At 41.8% G+C, this 22,577-nt stretch overlaps 1 protein-coding gene across 1 annotated transcript in view; it reads right to left on the reverse strand.

Moving 5' to 3' along the window:
• COL24A1 (collagen type XXIV alpha 1 chain) overlaps positions 1-22,577 on the reverse strand; it is a 3,617,818-nt gene that overhangs the window by 285,504 nt on the left and 3,309,737 nt on the right. The window lies entirely within an intron of this gene.

A 22,577-nucleotide genomic window follows, 5' to 3' on the forward strand; every position in this document is an offset into this window, starting at 1 on the left:
AGTTATGTATTTGCCATAATGCTAGATCTGTGTTGTCTTCTTCCATCCATCTCAACCTTTGGATCTTCAGATCCAAATACACCTGACAGCTGGCAACATTTCAGTTTTCAAGCTCCAAGGCTTGGACTCCTCTCCCATAATTCTTTGCTTCCTTAAAGCTCTTCAGAACAAAGTTGTTCCATGTAGTTGTAAAAATTCTAAAAGCTACCAGGAAGAAGGAAAAATCTGTAGTAATAGATCAAGACAAAGGAAAAGCAAGAAAACCAAAGAAGCCTTAAGTGTTTCCTAATTCAAGCCTCAGGCTAATCTGCTAGATCTAACTGTATTCTTGACATGAACCAAAAGAAAGGAATTAGGAAGGAGGCAGGGGTGATTAAGGGGGAATGGAAGATGACAACACAGATCTAGCATTATGGTAAGTACACAAGTTTTGTATCAGATTTTGTCTTTTCCATCCTTCTCAACCTTTGGGACAGAAACCCCAGCCATTCATCTGGGTGGTCCTAGGACAGAACATTATGCAATATTGTGAAATCTAAGGCAGATCGGGAATGAGAGTTAAAGCTGCACAAATATCATCCATAGAGCTGCATCTAAAAAAAGGTTGTAGAGGTAGATACTGCTCTTGCAGAATGACCTTTAGGCCTGAAAGGCAAGGAGAAACCTTTCTAAATGTACATAAAAGATATACAACCAGAAAGCCATCTAGCCAATGTCAATTTGACACTGGTTGACCTAATCTTGCCTTAGAGAACGACACAAAAAGTTGACTAAAATTTCTATATTGTTTTGTTCTGTCCAAGTAAAGCCTTACTTGTCGATGAACATTAAAGAAATAAAGTGTGTGTTCTCCCTTGTTACTGACGTTGGGAAAGAAAATGGGTAGCTCAATAGACTGATTCAAACTAGATTAAGAAGCCACCTTGGGAATAAAGGAAGGATTAGTTCTGAATAATGCTATGTCCTTATGAAAAATAAGTTAAGGGGAAAGGAGGATAATTCCTCTAACTCACATGCTGTTCTGGCTGAAAAAAATAGCTACAAGGAAGAGAGTCCTCCAAGAGACAAATTTTTAGAGCAGCTGCCAGTTCAAAATGGGATTTTACCAGGGAATGGGGAGGGAGGGTGGCCTAATGGTTAAGGTGTTTGCCTTACAAACACAAGGTGCAGGGTTTGAGTCTCACAAGGAATAATTGGCTAGGCTTAAAATGGCTCGCAAGGGCAGTTAGCTTAGTACTAACCTATGAACCTATGAAGTAGAAAATAAAGATCACAAGGAAGGGGGTGGATATTTAATGAGAAGTCAGAGAAGGAATGCTCCTTTTAAAAAGGTCTTAGACAGTTTCAAGGATGTAATGAAATGTGTGATTGTTGGTTATATTAAAATTAGAAATAGATGCCAATTGGACTTTAACTTTAGACTAAACAACTCCTGCTTAAAAAATTCCAACTAAAACTCAAGAATGGATTGGACTGGATAGGGGCTGAGAAGAGAGCTATACCCTTGGAAAAAGCCCACATACAAAATATTTCCATCTGCTGGCCTAGACTTTCCTTGTAGATGCTTTTTGAGAAGAGGATAACATGTAATTAACTCATTTAGACAGCGTGAGACCTCTGGTCATCACTGCAAGTTGCTGAACTGGTTCAAACTTGAACTTCTCCAGATTTACTGTAATACCCAAAGACAGAGAGACAGAGTTGAAGTGAGAAGTCCACTGACTGGCTCAATTTCTCTCTTTATGTTGCCATAAGAAGCCAGTTTAAAACGTAGTAGGCAACAGAAACTGCAAATGACAAAAACAGCAGCAGTGGGTTCAAGTACAAAAGCTGACTCACAGTTTATCCAAGAATTTATTCAATAAAACACAGGAAAGGTGTAGTCACATAAAAATCCAAAATGTATAAACAGTATTCCAAGCGCGTTCGTCTCTGGTGAATCAGAGACTTTTTCAAGGAAATTAGAAAATTGTTACTGAGCTCAATTTGGGCGGCCACAGTGGTGCAGTGGTTAGCATTGCTACCTCACAGCAAGAGGTTCTCCGGTTCGATCCTCGGCTAGGGTGCCTTCTGTGCGGAGTCTGCATGTCCTCCCTGTGGTCGCGTGGGTTTCCTGCGGGTGCTCTGGTTTCCTCCCACATCCCAAAGACATGCTGTAGGTGGCATGGACACTCTAAATTGGCCTTAGGTGTGAGTGCGTGCGTGCGCCTTCTGTGGAAGGTTGGGCACTGGACTGGCAACTCGACACCATAAAACACCAATGCCAATCATGAGCGGACAGGTGATCCGCTTTGGCGACCCCTAACCAGGAAAAGCCAAAAGAAAAAGAAGAAGAAGTTACTGAGCTCAGTTTAAACAAACAGATCCACCCCCCCCCAACTACCATTGAACCAATAGAATAAAAACATATAATGAATATTCATAAAGTTCATAAATATTCAACAGTCACAATACAATTCAACCACAGAACCCATGTCATGATAAAAAACACACTAAAATGTACAACAAATAACACACCAATCCCCAAAATCCATGCCCTTCTCAAAATAGTACAGGTAAAAATGCTATTAATAAACATATACATATGTACATATAAAATGTAAAGTTATATAAATACATGTAAAAATGTATATCAATTCATTTATCTATTTAATGCTTTTAACTTCAAGAAAAAGGCTAAGGATAGAGTATCATTGATACCCGGCCATTTTATCGCATTCGTTTTAATCTGTCATAGTGCCTTTTGTTTCTCCTGTTGTAGGGACCAGGGGCCACCCCTTGGGTCTATGTCTAAAACATCAATTATCATAAATTTAAAATCATACCAGAAACCTCCCCCTAGGGGAGGTCAGGACTCACTCTACCAGAGCAACCTCCACCTTTGCAGCTTTCCTCAGAGTAGTCCCCACCAGGGACATCCTGGAGGCTGCAACATGGACATCTGTTCATACATTCACCAAGCATTACCACCTGCCTATCTTCTCCAAATCCAGGACAGGCTTTGCTACTGCAGTCTTGCAGGGCATCCTAGCCAGCCCCAAGTCTTCTTGACTGCCTCCACCCTTTTCCTCAGCTTTAGGAATCAACCCAAATGTGATGACTGCAACAGTGAAACACGAAGAACATAGTACAGTTGTGTACACTTACCATAAATGTAGATGTTCGAGTGTATTCATTGTTGCAGTCCTGGTTTCCCTCCCTCCATCCCCCTTGTTTCTTTCTCTCTCTCCTTACAAGGAACTTTTTGGTATTTACTTTCTACTGGTGGGGTTCTTCCACCATATCCTGGCTCCCACTTGGGTGCTCCTGACAGTTAGGGCAAGAAAAACTGATGTAATGGCATTGGCTGCCTTACTTTATACTACTGACGACATGTCAGTCCTGAAGCGACAGCTACTGACGCAGAAATACTAAGCCTCTGGTATTTGGGCCGACTGGGGGCTACCTTGGCAGGGATAACCCAAATGTGCTGACTGCAACAGTGAAACACGAAGAACATCTGTACCTGCAAACATTATACATCACTTTTAATATATCCAGTCATTGTTAGTCAACAATACATAGGTCATTCAAATCCTGCCTTCTTTTAAACCTCGTTCCTCCTCTGCATGTATTGATCCAACATTTCCCACTTTTCCTAAGTACTTTGCTCCTACCCTTTTCCAAAGATCCCAGTTCCAGTTGTTTTATATGTTACTATCTTTGTTACTTCTAGTAAAGTTGGTTTAGACTTTAATTTCCATTTTCTAGTAATTGCTTTTTTGGAAGCCATCATAATTAGACTCAGCAAGGCCTTACCATATCTAGGCAATTCTGATTCTGTATCATAGCTCAAAAAAATCCTTTCCCTAGTTACTCCAATTTGCTCACCCAGCATCTCCAACAGTGTAGACTGCATGGAATCTTTATAAAGTCCATCAACTCATTAGACTGCCAGAAAATATGTTCCCAGGTACCTCTTTCTTCCTTGTCACACCTCCAATACTTGCTGTCTACCTGAGGAAAAATTCTTTTGAGCCTGCTTGGAGTATAAAATCACCTAAGTAAATACTTCCAGGCAAAGATCCTAAATCTTCTAGATTTTACTCTGTTAAAGGCTTGCAACAGCTGAAGCGCTAGACATTTTCACGGTTTTTGTTTGTTTTAATAAAGTAATTTATTGACTTTTCACTGGCCTTCCTTACATTGTGGTTTCTGCAGTAGATTTTGTTACACATTTGGGAGACCTACATATATCCCCCCAATTTTTTGTTTGTGAATTGCTTATCCAATCTCTCTTCCCCAATCCTTCCTAACCTCCTGTGATTGATTCTTATAGTTATCATGCAATATTTTATACGTTCTACTACTTAATCTTTCTTAATGGCAACTTCTGTTCTAGATTCTACCAAAAACTTTACCACTGCTGGTCTTTCATTTAGGATCCCCCTATGTCTTTCTCTTTGCCTACATTCTGATATCAGTCCTTGATATGGAATGCAATCTCTAACCTCCAGTCCAAATAAGTTCTTGGCGTCTTTCCATTACCTCTATTACCTTTCTCTCTCTAGTCATTTTCTCCCAGTACCTTGGTTGCTTTGCTAATTTTCTCCAGTATATTCCCATCCCCTCTTGCCTATTGGCTATAGCTTCATAGGTTCATAGGTAGGTACTAGGCTATCGGCCCAAGGGCCTACTTAAGCCTAGCCAGCAAGGTTCTATGGCTTATGCCACCCAAGAAAGTTATTTTCCTGTGCCACTGTCGAGCAGAGACACAGAAGTGATCCCCGGGGTGTATTTCCTATTTCCCATCCACTCTTCAAGATTTTTCTATATCCCTAACTGCAGTCATCCTTATCGGCAGAATCTCCTTTCTCCATTCCCATATTGGCTTGCTTCTTAGCATACCTTCTGCTACTTTATGAATATAATATTCTGTATGATTATTACTGTTCTCCAAAATCCCAGTCTCTCCCAGTAACTTTAGCGTCTTCCTGTTTCATCATCATCTCTTTCCATTTTGAATTATAGTTTTCTGCTTGTAATGTACAGGCATTGCTAGTGACAGATAATTCAAATTTGTCAGTATTTCTAAGTTAAACATACGGTTCACTTGATAGAAAAAAAATGCTGATCACATTGAGGAAAGTAAAAAGAAAGCAACTGAAATGTTTACATGGGTATGCAGTAAAGTCCATTGAATAGGTAAAAGTTAAAAAAAGCAAAAAAAAAAAAGTCATTGCTGTCACACAAAAATATAAAAATTAACAAAGTAAATGTAAAATACCAAAGTAGTTAGGAGTTAGTTATGTTAAAGGCTGTTATGCACAGATCTACAGTTTTGCTTTTTAAACAATCCATAACTAAAAGACTGAATAAGAAATGTTTGTTAACTGCTGGAAGTCCTTGCTTATGGCACTATACAAAAGGAACACAGAGATCAGATCTGAAAACTTACAGGCCCATTAATCTCTAGACCTGGAAAGGTGCACTCATGTCATCATGATTTTGCAGATGAAGAGCTCTACATAAACTACTGCTAGTTTTATAAATAGCTAAATGAAGCCGTGGATATGGGCTTAGAATGGACATGGTTATTTTACACTTTAGCACCACAGTATGAACCATATTAGGCTGCTATTCAAACACAAGTCAATGAGAGTTAATAGCCAAGTTGCAGCAACAGCAGGCTGACTAAAGTCTTAACAATCGTTATTGCATATTTAGTATGTAGATGACATCAGGGAAGCTATGCAGCTGAAAATGAATGGTCCAGATAAACAGTGTAAGGGCAATGGTATTATCATATTTGGAAACAAAACAGTCACATTCCAGTATAAAAATACTCCAATAGATACTATTAGAACATTTGGAATGTGGCATCTGAGACAGAGAGAGGGCAATCACTCAATCAATCAATAAATAAATAAATAAATAAATATCCTACAACTGTCAAGACTCATTAAGATACCTCTGTGAACAAAAGCTTTAGTCTTCAGCACAAGAAATACACTGGCGTCAGAAAGGACTGCTGCCATAAAGGTTCTGACATGTTCACTCTGGAGTTCTACTTGACTACCATTTAAAGAGAAAGGTATTCCATTTCTTTGGGGCTGCAGTATATAGCAGAGGGGGTATGGAGGGTGATGACCTTTATTCTTTCTCTTGTTATAGCCTGAATTGAGTAAAACCACACTAGGCAAATCAGTTGATCTTAGCATGGTTATGCAAAAAATATCATGCTTTGACATATTATGTTAGAGAAAAATCACAACACCTCAGTATTGCAAAGGTCATTAGCCTGCCATAGATAAATGCATACTGTTGATATTCTCGGGAACTTGAGGTACAGACACTGAAAATCTAGGCTGCTGTGGACTATTCTGGAATAACAGTTACCATTACCAGAGATGTAGAATGCATGTATAGAAGAAATGAAGACACTACCCTGTATCAATGTATTTAACAAGCCCTTCCCTGCAAGGCTAGAGTGGGAAGAGAACATAGGAATATAATGGAAAAATGCGCAGGTGAAAGCTGCTCTCTCTAAAGCTAAAAACACAGCATCAATGGGACCGGATGGTGTCCCCGGCTGTGTGCTACACGAGCTAAATGAGGAATTAAACCCACACATGAGGCAGCTGTTTAATCTCAGCCTTACCACAGGATACGTGCCCAGGGAGTGGTGTACAGCAACTGTGGTCCCACTCCACAAAGGCGGTGCCTCTACGGACCCTGGTAATTACCGCCCCATAAGCTTAACAAGTCTAGTCTGCAAAGCTATGGAGAGGATCATAATGGAGCTCATAAACAAAGATATAGGGGACTTGCAGACATTGGACCCGACCCAGTTTGGCTTTGTCAAGGGCAGATCATGCCTTTTGAACTTGGTCGACTTCTTCGAAACAGTTACCAAGGCCATTGATGAGGGAAAGGCAGTCCATACAGCCTACCTTGACCTTGCAAAGGCTTTCGACACAATACCCCACTCGGTATTGTAGAAAAACTTACCAGCTTAAATGTAAACCCATATGTCACAAGATGGGTTGCAAACTGGCTTAAGGACAGAACCCACTGGGTTAGAGTTGCTGGCGCTATGTCAGACTCCAAGCCGGTCACAAGTGGTGTCCCACAGGGCTCGGTCCTTGGCCCCCTATTGTTCGGCATCTACTTCTCAGAAGTACAGGCCAACATGGGAGGACTTTGGCTGACAAAGTTTGCAGACGACTGCAAACTGGGTGCCATAGTGGAAAGTGCATCGGACACGGATATCCTTCAGAAGGGACTCACGGAAACAGATAGCTGGTGCCAGAGCCATGGCCTGAAGTTAAACGCCAAAAAATGTATAGTCATACCCTTCGTGAAAAACAAGGTAACCCCAAGCTACCATATAGGTGGCAATCCACTAAGCACAGAAGAGGTTATCAGGGACCTGGGGACCCAGGTTGACAGTGGCCTTTCTTTTGACACTCACGTTGCTAAAGTGGTTAGAAAGACCTTCTACATTGCCCACCTGATAATGAAGGGATTCACATCCAGATCTAGTGAGGTCATTGTTCCCCTGTACTCTTCACTTATCAGACCAATGATCGAGTACAATGCCCCATTCGGGATGTATCTCACCCGACATCTGCAGCAATTGGAGAGACCCCAAAAGTTCCTCACCAAAAGGATAAAGGGACTCCAAAATCTGTCATATGCTGCCAGATTGAAGAAACTCCAGCTCTATTCAGTCGCATACCGTCTGCTCAGAGGTGACATGTGCCTAACATACAAGGCCATGTCCAACCCGGAATTAATGGACATGCTCCACCTCAAAAAATCCAAATCCACCAAAACCACTAGAGCAAGCGACTTAAACCTTAGCACGGATATAAATAGGACGTGCTGGAGGGATAGATTTATCACTCAGAGACTCCCTATGCTGTGGAATAAAATCCCGGTCCATGTGAGGCAGAGCACCTCGCTGGCTCTGTTCAAGAGAAATCTTGACCTGTGGATGGGAGATCGTAGGTTTACCCCGGGAATCATCTCTGTGTCACTGCTGGACAGAGGCACAACAAACTAATGGGCACAGTATTTTTTCATATAAGGGGTGGCGTAAGCCACAAAACTTTGGGCTAGGCTTATAAATGCCTTAGGGCAGATAGCCTAGTATAAACCTATGAACCTATGAACCTATGAAATGTGTTTATTTCTAAAAATAATGACCTTTAACTGTGCAAAGGTAGAGGATATATGTCAAGTAATGTCGTAAGTCAGATTGTCAGGAAAACAGTGATCTCCAATGTACACTGGAGCATAACTGAGATAAAGGGTAAAATACTTGCATGCATAACTGGCTATGACACGAAGAGAATTACTTTTAGAATGACTTGATGGAATATATAAAATGCATTCACTTATCTAAATCCATGCTTACAAATCCAACTGAAAGCAGAGTATTTGGAAATTTATGGAGAATCCGGAACATTTGACATCATGAGCAACAAATAATACATTCCTTGGTGCAATTTGGAGATGTATCAGTTTTGCAAACAATCTTGCTTTCTACACTAAGAATTCAGACACATCTGCAAACAATAATCCACAAACCTGCTCTTACAGTAAAAGTGCATCCAGATAACCACAGCCAAAGAGTCACAACTAAGGGCAGACTATGGCATATCACAAAGTTGACAGAAAAGCCAAAATGTTAAACTTTTTGGTTGTAAAGCTCCTCCCACCCTCACTATTTTTAACTTTGCCGAAGTAAAACTCTGGAGTATCTGTATTGACGGGAGAAATGGGCTTAGAAGTTGTAGAGTGTGCTGTATTGGTCTACTAAAGCAGGCTTTGGTCAACTCTGTGTTCATATAACTAGGGGATTCTATAACTTAACTTCTATCTAAATTCAAATTATGTCAGTGCTCTACATAAATCCATTTTATAAAAGCCACATAATACCATGACAAAGCAATTTACTACATTTACAAATGGCATGAGCCATTTACAACAAGTATGTTAGTCAAAGTAGCTTCTATCAAATAAAATGAATTGTCTTCATAACTGGAGTTCAGAACTTCGGGGTACTACTTGGTATATTAACCTAATAAACTGAAATGCTATTTTTCTTCATGCTTTACTTTACATGCATGGTATATGTCCTGTACCATATGTACATTTACAACAGTCTACTAGAAATATTCCACTAAACAAAACTTGGAAAGATACTGATGCTTAAAACAAACAAAGCAAGCAAAAACGTGCCTTGCAAATCAACATACAAACATTCAGTGCTGCATACTACTTGTTACCTAATTTTCTTTTAATATGCTGCATGCTTGTTTGCATTTTGCAAAAAAAAAAAAAAAAAAAAAAAAACCTTCAAATTAAGTTTATTTAACTTGGTTGAGGGACTGCCTTTAACATTTAGCCAGACTACAAGAATTATTTTTTGTTTCCTACTGAAAGTGCAGTTGTAGATAAATATATTTATACCGGAACAGCACATTATTGAGCAATGGTATTATAAGAATAAATCATAACATCTGGGGTATATTGCAGCAGTCTGACTCTTCTGGATCAGAATCATCTCTGATGAGGCCTTAAGACAAAATAACCAGGCTACATGTCCAGAAATTAGGTCAATCTTTGAATGCCCAGTATCACCAGAGGAATTCTGCTTCAGCAAACTCTCCAAGACCTGGAGAGCATGGATACTTAACTTTAATTCTAGAATGTTGATAAGTAGCAGCTGTTTCACTTCCCCTGGACTACCACAGATCTGAGGTGTGCCTTTCAACCCAGTATGACAGCATCCATCATAAGGCTAGGTAAAGGAGAAATGATACCCAGTAGCAGCTTTGTCCTGAGAATTAGCAGATGACAACAGAAACCGTAGCTGTTTTCACATGGAATAGAAACACTGCAATATGAACAACCTTTTGTTTTTGTGCCTCTACCAGGGTGGCCAAAGTTCTGACCTTGTAATCTCTATTCTCAGAAAGAAAGGAAAAGCATGGGGTTGTATACAGTTTCGTTCTGAAAAAGGAAATTGTCTGCAAGTGAGCAGAATTAGAAGTTATGTCCTTACCATAACGTTCCATGTGGAGTGTTCATCTCGCCTTTGTTCTTACACCTGGGTTCGGAGCCGATCCTCGGCTCCGTGTCGGCCGCTTGCAAGCTCTGCATCGAGAAGAAGCTCGAGACTAACCTAACTCCCACAATCCCCCTCTGCCTTTACCTCAGATCTAGTTTGCAAGCAAACCAGAAGTCAGAGAGAGAGCATAATCATGCAAAAAAACAAACAACATAACTGTACAAGCACTTATCCATATATATATACAAGATATACTTATATATACAACCACTGCAAAAGCAGAAGCCAAATAATCCAGACCAGGCACAAACTGTACGTTCTTCCTGAGGGTGGGAGGGTGGGAATGTAAGAACAAAGGCGAGATGAACACTCCACATGGAACGTTATGGTAAGGACATAACTTCTAAATGTGAGTGTGTTCGATCTCGCCGTTTGTTCTTACACCTGGGTAGCGTCCCTAGCTCCATGTTCCTGAGGAACTCACGGGAGAACGTTCTTGAGCACAGTGGAACCAAAGGTTGCCCTGTCCCTAGAAACCCTGTCTACCTTGTAATGAGAAATGAATGTATGTGGTTTAGACCAAGTGGCAGCTGCACAAATAGTGTCTAATGGTAGGCGAGCTGCATGAGCCAGGGATGTAGAAACTGATCTTGTAGAGTGCCCCTTGGGTTTGACAGGTAAAGTTTGTTCTGATGAATCATAAACGAATATAATGCAATCAGTTAGCCATTTGGAAAGGGTTCATTTAGTAACTGCTACACCTTTCCTGCTATCAGCGAAAGCTACAAAAAGTTGATCAGATTTCCTGTGATCCTTTGTTCTATCCAAGTAAAATCTAAGTTGTCTATGAACATCCAACTTGTGTAACATATACTCCAACTTATTGGAGTGATTTTTGAAAAAGGTAGGCAGTTCAATGGATTGATTAATGTTATTAATAGAGCAGACTTTGGGGAGAAAGGATGGATTAGTGCGAAGAGATACTCTGTCAGAATGAAAGATCAGATAAGGGTGTTTAATGGAAAGAGCCTGAAGCTCAGACACTCGCCTAGCGGATGTAATGGCTACCAAAAAGAGGGTCTTCCACGACAAATACTTCAATGAACAAGAGAAGGCTGGCTCAAATGGAGGTAACATCAACTTAGATAATAAGAGATTTAGATTCCAAGGAGATGTAGGAGTTCTAACTGGTGGTCTAATATGGAAAGATCCTTTTAAAAAGGCCTTACAAAGTCTGTGAGCCATAACAGGTGCCCCACATTCTTCCACATGAAAGTTAGAAATGGCAGCCAATTGCACCCTTAAAGTGGCTGGAAAAGCTCCTAGGTGGAACAATTCTGTTAAAAACTCCAAGATCTTGTTTAAAGGAGCTATAACAGGGTCCAAATGCTGTGTATTTGCCCAGAACACAAAACGCTTCCATTTACTAGTGTAGGTCTTTGTAGTGGAAGCTTTATGAGAAGCTACTAGTATATTCTGAACTGCAGGTGAGAGAAGATCAGACCTGGCTAAGTAGGGAAGCGGAGCAGCCAAGCTGCTAGGTGGAGTGACAAGAGCGAGGGGTGGGGAGCCCCTGACGAGTGGGTCAGTAGATCTGGTTCCGGGTCCAGCATCCAGGGTCCCCGAATGTGATGTGCCAGAAGAAAGGGGAACCAAATTTGACGAGGCCAGAATGGGGCAATGAGAATAATCGTCCTTTGCAGGTTGTTGGCTTTCTGCAGAAACTTTGCAATCAGGGGAAAGGGAGGAAAAGCGTACAGGAGACCCGGGGGCCAATCGTGAACCAGAGCGTCCCTGGGGACTTCCCCTGGAGGGGGTAATAGGGCAAAGTAGCTCCTGCATTTGGCGTTCATTGGAGACGCAAAAAGATCGCAGGAAGGCTGGCCGCACTTGCGAAAAATTCTCTTCGCAACTGACTGTTTGAGGGACCACTCGTGAGGCAACAGGATTGCTCTGCTCAGCCTGTCGGCTATGACGTTGGATGACCCCGGGATATGCGTTGCGATCAGAAAGCGACCCGTGGACTCCGCCCATTGCCAGATTCTCATGGCCTCTCTGCATAGCTGATAAGACTTGGTTCCCCCTTGCTTGTTTATGTACCAGACTACGGACATGTTGTCCGTCTGAACTGCAATAGTCCCTAGAGGAAGAAGGGGAGCAAAGTGTTGCAACGCTAGAAACACTGCCCTCAACTCTAGAACATTGATGTGCAGATTGTACTCTAACTCGGTCCATTCGCCTTGGACTGTCTGTCCCTGAAAGATGCCCCCCCACCCTATCAGGGAAGCGTTCGTGGTCACCATAGCTGTCGGCGTGGGTAGCACAAATGGTCTTCCGCTGGAAAGGTTGCAAGTTTGAAGCCACCAGGCTAGGTGTGATTTGCATGTGTTCGTGATCAGAATTTCGTGTGTCAGAGGTAGTTGTTGGAATGACCACTGTGCAAACAGTAGCCATTGCAGAACTCTCATGTGCAGTCTTCCCAATGGTATCGCAATGAGGGAAGCTGCCATGAGACCCAAAACCTTCAGAACCAGTTTTGCTGGGGATTTTCTGGATGACAGAAGAAGAGATATGTGGCTTTGTAGTGAGGCTATCCTTTCTGGAGGAAGCCTTAGAATTAAATGATGCGTATCCAATTCTGCTCCTATGAATAAGATATGCTGTGATGGCTGTAGTGAAGATTTTTCTAAATTTACGGAAATTCCGAGGTGAACACAAAGCTGTAGTGTGTAATCCCTGGCCTGAATCAGTTGACCCTGGGTGGTGGCAGATAGGAGCCAGTCGTCCAGATACGGAAACACCTGGAATCCCAGGCGTCTCAGGTGAGACGCCACCACTGCCATGCATTTGGTGAAAACCCTGGGGGCTGAGGTCATACCAAAGGGCAGGGCTCGAAACTGAAAGTGGCTGGCTCCCAGCTGGAAGCGCAAGTGATCCCTGGACGCCCTGGCCATTTTGATGTGGTAGTATGCGTCCTTCAGATCTATTGAGCACATCCAGTCGTCCTTCTGTAAAATGGAAGGATCGATTGAAGCGTGACCATTCGAACTTTTCTTTCTTGACGAAGGTATTGAGGTTGCTGAGGTCCAGAATCGCCCTCCAGTCCCCTGTCTTCTTTGGAACTAAAAGAACCTTGAGTAAGTTCCGAATCCTCTTTGGTCCGCTGGGACTGGTTGGATGAATCTTTTCTAGCAGCTTTGAAATTTCTATAGCTGCAGGATCTCGCAGATGGGGCGGCACATCTGGGAGTCTTCTCATTGGAATGGGGGGCAGTAGGAAGGGTATTCTGTAGCCTCTGGTAACAACGCTTTTACCCAGTTGTCTGATGTAAGATTTTGCCAGGCCTGAGGGTATAAAGCTAAGCGACCCCCAACTGCCTCCAGAGCAGGACAGTCGGGCCTCCTCTCAGGAGTGCTGGAAAGGTTTTCCAGGGGGTGTATCCCTGTCACCTTGGTTTTGCGGACCTCTGCCGCCGGGGCGGCGTCTTCCACCTCTGCCCCCTCCTCTGCCTCTAGAGGGGGCATCACCCTGTGTGCCTGGGAAAGATCCTTGGGGTTTTCGAAACCACATTTTTCCACCGCGTTGCCCTTTGGGGTACGGTCTGGATGGGGTGGAAAAACGGACTCCGACAGCAGACAGAGTCTTTCCCTCCTGTTCACACTGGGTAAGGGTCTCCTTTACTTTGGGCCCAAAGAGAGTGGCACCGTCAAATGGGGCTTTAGTAAAGGAAGACTTGAAGGCTTCCGCAAATGAACATAAGCGCATCCAGGATTGTCTATGAAGAGCAATCGCTGAAGCTGCTGCCCTACTCGATCCTTCGGCTGCGTATGAGATCAGCCTCATGGACGAGTTTACAATGGATGTAAGGGTATTGAGATGTGCTGTAACTTTCTCTGAAACAGCAGCATCTGTAGTACCCTGTAGGGTATCTCCCAACTCTTTGATTAGATCCCTCTGTAGTCGTGTAAAGTGGGTCAAATAGTTCAGGGATCGCATAGAAAAAGCCGCTGAACTAAAAATGCGCTTCCCGTACCTGTCCATAGTCCTAGAATCTTTGTTAGGCGGATGGACAGATGAGGAAGATTCCAACATCTCCTTTTTCGTGGCCGCTGCCACCACCATAGCGTCCACTGGAACTCCCTTTGTGAGATAAGCCTTGTTTTGGGGTGCAGTAATATACTTATTAGGCTTTCTAGGGACTGGTTCCACCGTGTCAGGTCTCTCCCACGCCCTTCGAGCAATCAGCTCCATTAACTCATCGAAGGGCGGAGTGACCCAGGAGGAGGAAGGGCGAGCACCAAATGCCTTCAGCAAGACTGACTCATCCTCAGAAGGGGGGAGGGATTGCCAATCACCTCTCTGCTTTAGGATCTCCAAGATATCAGAAAAAGAGACATCCTCTGAAGGTGACTTTGGGGACCCTTCTGACTCATCCAAGTCAGTGTCCGATGTCAATGATTCTTGTGGAGAATTTAAGTGTCTCCTCTTACACAATCTTTTCCTAGGGACTTCTTCGGGGGGAGCATCCGAAGAAGCCTCCGAGGAAGAGGGGGCACCCTCCAGGGGTGGCTGAGACACAGGTGCTCGACGCTTAGATGTAGCCGTGGGTGCAGAGGAGGATAATGGTCCTTTATGGGGAGGAGAGGATGCTTCTGCTGATGTGGTTGTCTGGGTAGACAACACCTTCCTCATGAGGTCGAAGGCCCCGGGTCCCGAGTCGAGGTATCTCCCGGTTCAAGAAATGGGAAGAATCCCCGAAACAGGCACCGAAGGCATCGACCCCGAGGACGGAACCGAGTCGATCCGAGCCGAGGCCCCGAGAGGGAGCGTCGGAACCGAAACATCGGTCCGACTCTCGGTCCCGGAACCAAGGATGGATCTTCGGCTCCGAGACTCCGGTACCGGATCTGATGGAGTCGAGGTGAACGGAGCCGACCGAGAGAAGGACGGTTCTGGCACCGAGGGCTCCACAATCAGCAGATCAGCCTCTTCTGGCTCCGAAGACTGGACAGGTCTCGGAGGAGGAACAGATGGAGATAAGGGAAGGCCTTCAAGTCTCGACACCAATTGAGAGGAGACTGAGATGAGTTTGGATAAGGCCGTATTCTCCATTAACTTCTGCACCACGCGGTCTACATCGGTGTCGGAGAGGGGTCTGGAAGAGCGCGTCGAAGGAATCGAAGACGGAGCCAACCTCAATAGTGTCAGGGGAGGGAGCTCCGTCACCGGTTCCAAGACTCGAGGCTCGGAAACTGACAACAGTTGAACACTCGGTCCCGAAGTCTGTGGAACCGGTGATCGAACTTTAACTGAAGAGCTCGGAGCCGATGACTTGGGCTCCGACGTCTTTGATTCCTTCGAGGATTTGGATGCCTGGTCTAAAGCATCCAGAGCCTCTTGAAAAGTAGGTTTTAAAAGACCCCTATCCATGAGTTTCCTGCGCCTATCTGTCATGACCCTTCCACTGAAAGAATGACAAATTGAACAGTCTTCTTGCAGATGGAGAGGGCCAAGACAGTAGACGCAGGAACTATGGTTGTCAGTAACTGACATCTTTTGCCCACATTGGCAACGTTTAAACTCAGATTTAGCTTTCTCAGACATCTTAAGTAAAGCTAACAAAGAGGAGTAAAAGTCAAGTCCAGTAGGTATGTCCAATCCGGTAATTTTGTCAAATCCAGTAAAAAGAATGTCTATCCGGTAGTCAATCCAGCAAGGGTGGGGATAGGCCCCGAGGGAAACTCTAATAAAGTTTAAAATAACTTTAAACGGAACCGAGAATTCCTCGAAACAGTATCACACACACACACAGTCACTAAATAACTTTTTAGAAAAAAATAATTCTTAAGAAATATAAGAAAAAGATATTTAAATCTTAGCTTTATGTGCTCGAGCTCGATCAAGTGATGCGAACGCTGCAGCGGCAAACTAGATCTGAGGTAAAGGCAGAGGGGGATTGTGGGAGTTAGGTTAGTCTCGAGCTTCTTCTCGATGCAGAGCTTGCAAGCGGCCGACACGGAGCCGAGGATCGGCTCCGAACCCAGGTGTAAGAACAAACGGTGAGATCGAACACTCTCACATCAGAAGTTTACGATCTAACAGCTACCCTTAGGGACTGCAACCACTATAAAGCCAAAACTGGAAAGGAGAATCTGTTTGGAGTCACCATCCTCCAGTCAATAATATGGGAAGACAAGGATGCCTCTCTTCTACAAAGACTACCATCACAGCCATTACCGTATAAAAGAAGTTAAGCAGTTGGCAGCCCCTTACCCTGGGGATGCACAAGCCTAACACAAAGCACATTAACTGTCTCTGATGCTTCCACACAGAGATATGCAAGAGATAACAATGCTTTCTAGGGATGCCATTTAAATACCTCAGCCAGCACGGACATCAAGGAATGGAAAGTTATCATCAGGAAGAAGATATACATGATGTGCTTGCTGAACACTCTAAAGTTCACATTGGGACAAAATCACAAGAACTTATTTCACAGCCACAAAGATGTTCAAGTGGGACCTGCTTCCTAACTACAGGACTGATACAACATCTATGATACTTTTGAAAATAAGAACATGAGAATATATTAGAGTGTTTCTAAAACACTTCAAAGTTTGTCTGAGGGATCTTGATAAAGACTAAATAAATTCCTTTAGAATATAGCCCTTCTCAACTTCATCCAAGACCAAAATATTCCAGATGATGATCTCCCAAGCTGTGTCAAACCTGAAGAAGTGCTCACTCTCACACAGTCCTGCTTGACAAGAGTGCTGTGGAGCAGCCTGCAAAGTTTGCCTGTTGTACAGCTTCACCAATGGTGCCCGTGGTGCTAGAGAAGGCAAAACTGGCTCGCAACTCAGTGGAATACTTTGTACGTAGACCTCCTCCTTTTAAGGTTGTTGGGCAATCTACCAGATTAAGACAGATTAGGAACAATGTAAAAACTTTCAGCAGCAAGCACTACCTTTCTTCTTATTCATCATCTTCTCTTTTTTGAGTTTTTCAAAAAATGTTTTTAGAGTTGCCTAAAAGGATCTCTTTCTGAAAGGCACATACATGATAGCCTGAAGAAGTTCATTCCTCTTGAAAAGGTGAGAGCACAGCCAAGTTCTGTTTAGTAAAAGATGCATAGAACTCCATACAATGTAATTAAGAAAGCCATAATAAAAGTTTTCTCTAAGGAACAACACAGCCAAAGCAAATTATTTTTGTCAAAAATGATAAGACCTATGGAATCTTTATCTAGAAGTAATACTGTCAAATCTTAGGGCTAATGAGTCCAATGTTGGGTCAAGGAAATGATACATGAATCAGACTTGGGATGCTTGCCATACTTACCCTATTCTGCAGGAGTCCATTAAAGATTGTTTACCTTCTAAGGGGTAGAAGACTCAGAATTTGGTTGCTTCCAAGTTGCAAAAACATCATCCTTGGCACCAGTGCCAAAAGAATGCTCATTTTATTTATTTATTTTTCTAACAAATTACAGAAGGGAACTACCAGCTAATTTATAAAAGATCCCATGCGCCAGACAATGTGCCAAGGTAAAGGTCATCTGAAAGTGTGCTAAAAGAATGAGATATGTCATTGTACCATACAATCTCAGAGATCAGGATTTTAAGATCCATGGAAAGGAAGAGTCAGAAGGGAAGGCTAATTCTCATACACAAAACAGATGATGGAAAAAAACAATGGTTGCAAGTTCATGAAGATGAGAAATTTCTCAGCACTGGGACTTTGGAACACCACAGATGCCTGTGATGAACACAAGTGACCAAATAAAACTCCGGAAGCTCAAAAATGTAGAAAATACAAGTTTTAATGGTCTTCAGTTTAGTGCTTTTGTTCACTATTAGAACTTCATCAGAACTGAAGCACAATTAAAAAGAAAATCCTTATATTCACAAAAACAATAATGTCATAGCATGACCGACCAATACAAACTTGATAAAGCACAAAACTGAATTAATCACAACTCTCCAAATACATGAAAAACTTAATAAAAACCTAATATAAAAAAATCTAAATAGAAAATAAATAAAACACAAATCATAATCTGATGAATCATTCTACTGTGAAACATATTTGTTATAATTTCACTGCCTGCAACCTAAAAATAGTTTTTAAAGAGACATAATCATTCAGAACCTGGGGAACTGTGGCATTTAGTCTGAGTTGCCATAACAACTCCTTGTACTCCAAGGTACAGTCCCCATGGTCCTCTTCTTGTTTTTTTTTTTTTGTTACCTTCTCCATGGTGAACTTAAATCCAAACATGTTTGCACCATCGCAAACCAATGAATGTCTAAACAGGGCATTGTTCACATTCTGTTTAATGACATCATGCTCATCCATCCTTCTTTTCAAGGAACGTTCTGTCTTCCCAACTTAGAAGAACCTGCAAAACTGACACAAAGCCACACAAACCACCTCTGGGTTTGAACAGTTAGCCACACTATGCAACTGAATAATACTGTTCCCCATACATTTAATAGGAACAATGTCTCCCTCCAGGTTATATTGGCACTGCTTGCAATCACCACATCTTTTAGTGCCAAACATTCCATTCCCATTACTTTCTCAATCCTTTACTACTCATTTCAAATTTATTCTGTAAATTAACACCACTTTTGTAAATGAATAATGGATTGGGACCACAAATTGCAACAGGTCTTCCTCAGACTTAAAAATTCTCCAAGTTCTGCTAATCACCTCCTTAACAGGGTAAGAATTCTCTCCAAACTTTAAAATCATAGCTTGTACAAAACTCCCATTTCTATACATTCTATGAACAACATTCAACCCCACTCACAAAAGCCCAGCAGGGGTCTAAAATCATTAACCCTTCTATTAATTACATCTTACACAATGTTATTAGCCATCTCAAACGGTACCCTATTTCAAAGACCATACTCAATAATTTCAAATTTTCCATGTGAAACGTTTCATCCTTAGACACCATCCTAGAAAACCTAATCAACTGTCCCTTGACAAAACTTTTCTTCTGAGTATAAGCACGGCTAATTCTAAAGTGTAGGATGGAATTTGAGTAAGTGGGCTTCCTGATGTTAGAAGTAAAACCATTGTCAGAATTTGCAGTGTTAAGATCTAAACAGCTGACGCTGCCCAGGGTGTGGGTGTAAGTACATTTTAAAAAAAACTGTAGTCTGGTATACATAACTAATGAAGATAGGCGTATTACTCAAGTCGTCCTTCCAAAAATAATTATATCATCCAGAAACATGGCATAAAAGGACCAACATGATGAAAAACTCAACGTGAGAATATACTCTGCTTCCCATCTCCACATAATAATATTAGCATAAATAGGGGTGCATGCCACCCTCATACCCACCCCTTTAAGTTATTGATAGTACTCTTCCTTGAAGTAAATTAAATTGTTTCTTAGAACTACTTCCATAAACATCTGTAGGAGTTCAACATCAACAGCATGTAAAGACTGAAAGGACACCACTGCTTCCCTGAATATGTTTAAACCCTCATCGTGGGGAATACTAAAAAAATGGTTCATGATGTTCATAGTAAGAAAATTTAAATTCACCTCTCATAAAGAGCTGCTTACCCAAAACAAAAATCCCACAAATCCCTCAGAATGTGTGGAAACATGCAATTGAAAGTATTCAGTAGTCTATCAATCTACACCACTAGGGAATACATTTTAGAACCTTGAGCTGACACAATAGGTCTTAGGGGGGATTATTAACATCTTTGTGGACTTTGGGTATCTCAAAAATTGTAGAGATCAATGGATCCTTCACATATAAAAACCTGTAAACATCAGGACCAATCATACCCTGCATAAGATAATCCTAAAGAAGTAAATCTATTTTATTATATGCAAGGTCAGTCTCTGCTTTCAGAACCTGTGCATATTTGCTTATTTCACAGGATCATAGATGAATACTAGGCTAACTGTCCTGAAGGTCTATTTTATACTTAGCCAATAACCCAAGGTCAGAATCAAACTCTGTATCTTGTGTCTATGAGGTGAAAAACTTAACCATTATGCTAAACACACTTGCCTTATTGTTAAATTCTTTACTTTTACCATTAACTCTTATGAACTGTTGGTAAAATTGTATATAATGTGAAGTTTTTTTTCTCCCTGAGCTTCCACTGAAAAGGGGCTTTGCCCATTTGGACTTTTCTAGTAACCAAAAGCAAATAAATAAATAATTATATGCATACATACATACATGTAACAATTTGAATATTTTACTGGACTAGGCACTGGAGTCCATAATGACGGTACCTCCTCCTATGTCTGGCTTAATGACATGAATAGAATCATCACTGGAAAGTACCCTCACCAACTCCTTCTCTTGATTATCCAGATTAGTATAAACATATTGCTTCCAGGAGTTAAAAATTTCATGAATTTCCCTTTTACAAAGTCTTTCAAATGTTTGAATTAAGGGGGTCAAAGGGTGATGAAGATCTTCTTTAATGGGGTAAGAACCTTTGAACCCAAATCAATTATTTGTATAACAGGCTAGCTAAGTTTAGCTTCCTTGTAAACACTAAGTTCCACAACAGTATTCATCATATCACTAGCAGAGGTGGGAACAAAGGTGAAACCCTATTCAAAAAGAATGAAATGAACCTCCAAGATATCTAACTTTACTATAGATGAAAATCTTGTAATTATTACGATTATGTACAAAAACCTTGGTTTGAATATCTTCATACACCAAGGGTCGAAAAATGATGTCCTTTGCCTCCCTCTGCCTCTTCCCTCTTCCTTTCCCCCCTTCCCCTGGGAAGTCCCTAGAAACTGGTAATAGTAATCCTGTGGAGACACCTCTGTCTAGATTTGCTTATGAGCTACCTTCTCAGATCTCCTCGGGGGGGGGGGGGTTATTCTATAGGTTCACGACATCATCCAGCTTAGTGATAACATCAGAAGCCCTGTACTGGGTCACCACCTGCAAGTCACCCCATGATCTATGGCTAAGGTTCTCTTCACACTTGGCCTGCTTGGTGTTCAAGTGGTTATCACCACCTTTGGATTTGGTTTTAGTAATTGGGTAAGCTAAATTCTTCATATAATCCCTAGCATCATGCTCCAATGTTTTCAGTTTCTTTTTGACAGTGTCACCACACAAATGGTCACCTTTTTTAAAAAAAAATTGTCATGTTTATCTTTATAGGAATCAGATAATAAACCATTTATCTAACATTGTCCTTTATCAGCATGGTGGTGGTGCTGCGGTAGCGTTGTCGCCTCACAGTAAGACGTTGTCCTGTTCGATTCTCAGCTAAAGCATCTTCTGTGTGGAGACATGCGTGAATGGGTGTACCTTCGTTGAAGGTTGTGCGTCAGGGCTGGCAACTCGGCACACAAAAATCTACTGCCAACCATTAGCGGACCGGAGTTCTGCTGTGGCGACCCCTAACCGGGAAAAGCCGAAAGACACAACAACAACAACCATAAGCTCAGACAAAGATGTGAAGTCACTACACAATTCTGAGTCACAAGTAATACCATTAAGGAATTTCCACAACCTGAGCCCATTAGGGAACCACTTGTGAGCTAAACATTAACCTAAAATTAATTGTCCAATTGCAAGTTACAAAATTTCAACAGTTTCTTTTCCAGCTAATCAAGTTGCTTCATTAGTGATAAATCCTCCAAAGTGTCACCATTCGCACCATGAAAAGAAAGGGTTCCTATTAGATTGTCGAAACTCAGTTTACACGAATACGAAATAATTGACATGTATTGTGTGAAATACGTAATCGTCGAACGTGCAAAACCGTGAAATTCGAAATGTTGAAGTGTTTTGGTTGGCCCATCTGCAGTATAGCTCCATAAGGTAAGTGTGAGATAGTTACGGACCTTAGGGTTAGGGTGTGAGTTAAGGTAAGTGTATAGATAGGTAATATGTGTAAGATTTAGTGTAGTGTTAGAAGTAGGGTTTTGTTAAATAAATTTATGTGTATTATTTATTTTGTTTGGGTACATCTACGTAGGGGAAGTGTGCAGTAGTTACAGACCTTAGGGTTAGGGAGGGGTTAAGGATAGTGCATAGATAGTTGTGTATGTAGGGTTTAGTGCAGGGTTAGAAGTTGAGTTTTGGTGCTTTACTTTAGGGTTAGAAGTAGGGTTTGGTTAGTGTATGTATGTGGTTTATTTATTTTGTTTGGGTAGGTAGTATGTAGCGGGTGGTGGGGTTGGCCGACTAGGAATGTTCGATATTTTAAATTTCGCGGTTTAGTGCATTCGGTATTTTTGCGGTTCGAGTAATACGTGTCGCTGTTTTGGTATTCGATGTAATGGATTTTCGCTGATTTGATATAGACCCAAAAGAAAAGTTCTTAGAAAACCATGCCTCTAAAGATACCCTCAAACAGCAAACCCTTGATTCAAAGTTGGGTTCAGAAACAACACCTTGAGTGCATCGTGTTACTAGATTGGTATGAGCATTATCAATTCTGTAACCACAACTATCACAAATCACAGTGCCTGTTGAACCGTCATTGACAGCAGATG

Source organism: Protopterus annectens, chromosome 10.part0 (assembly GCF_019279795.1).
Source record: "Protopterus annectens isolate FY-2018-M chromosome 10.part0, PAN1.0, whole genome shotgun sequence".
Lineage (NCBI taxonomy): Eukaryota > Metazoa > Chordata > Ceratodontiformes > Protopteridae > Protopterus > Protopterus annectens.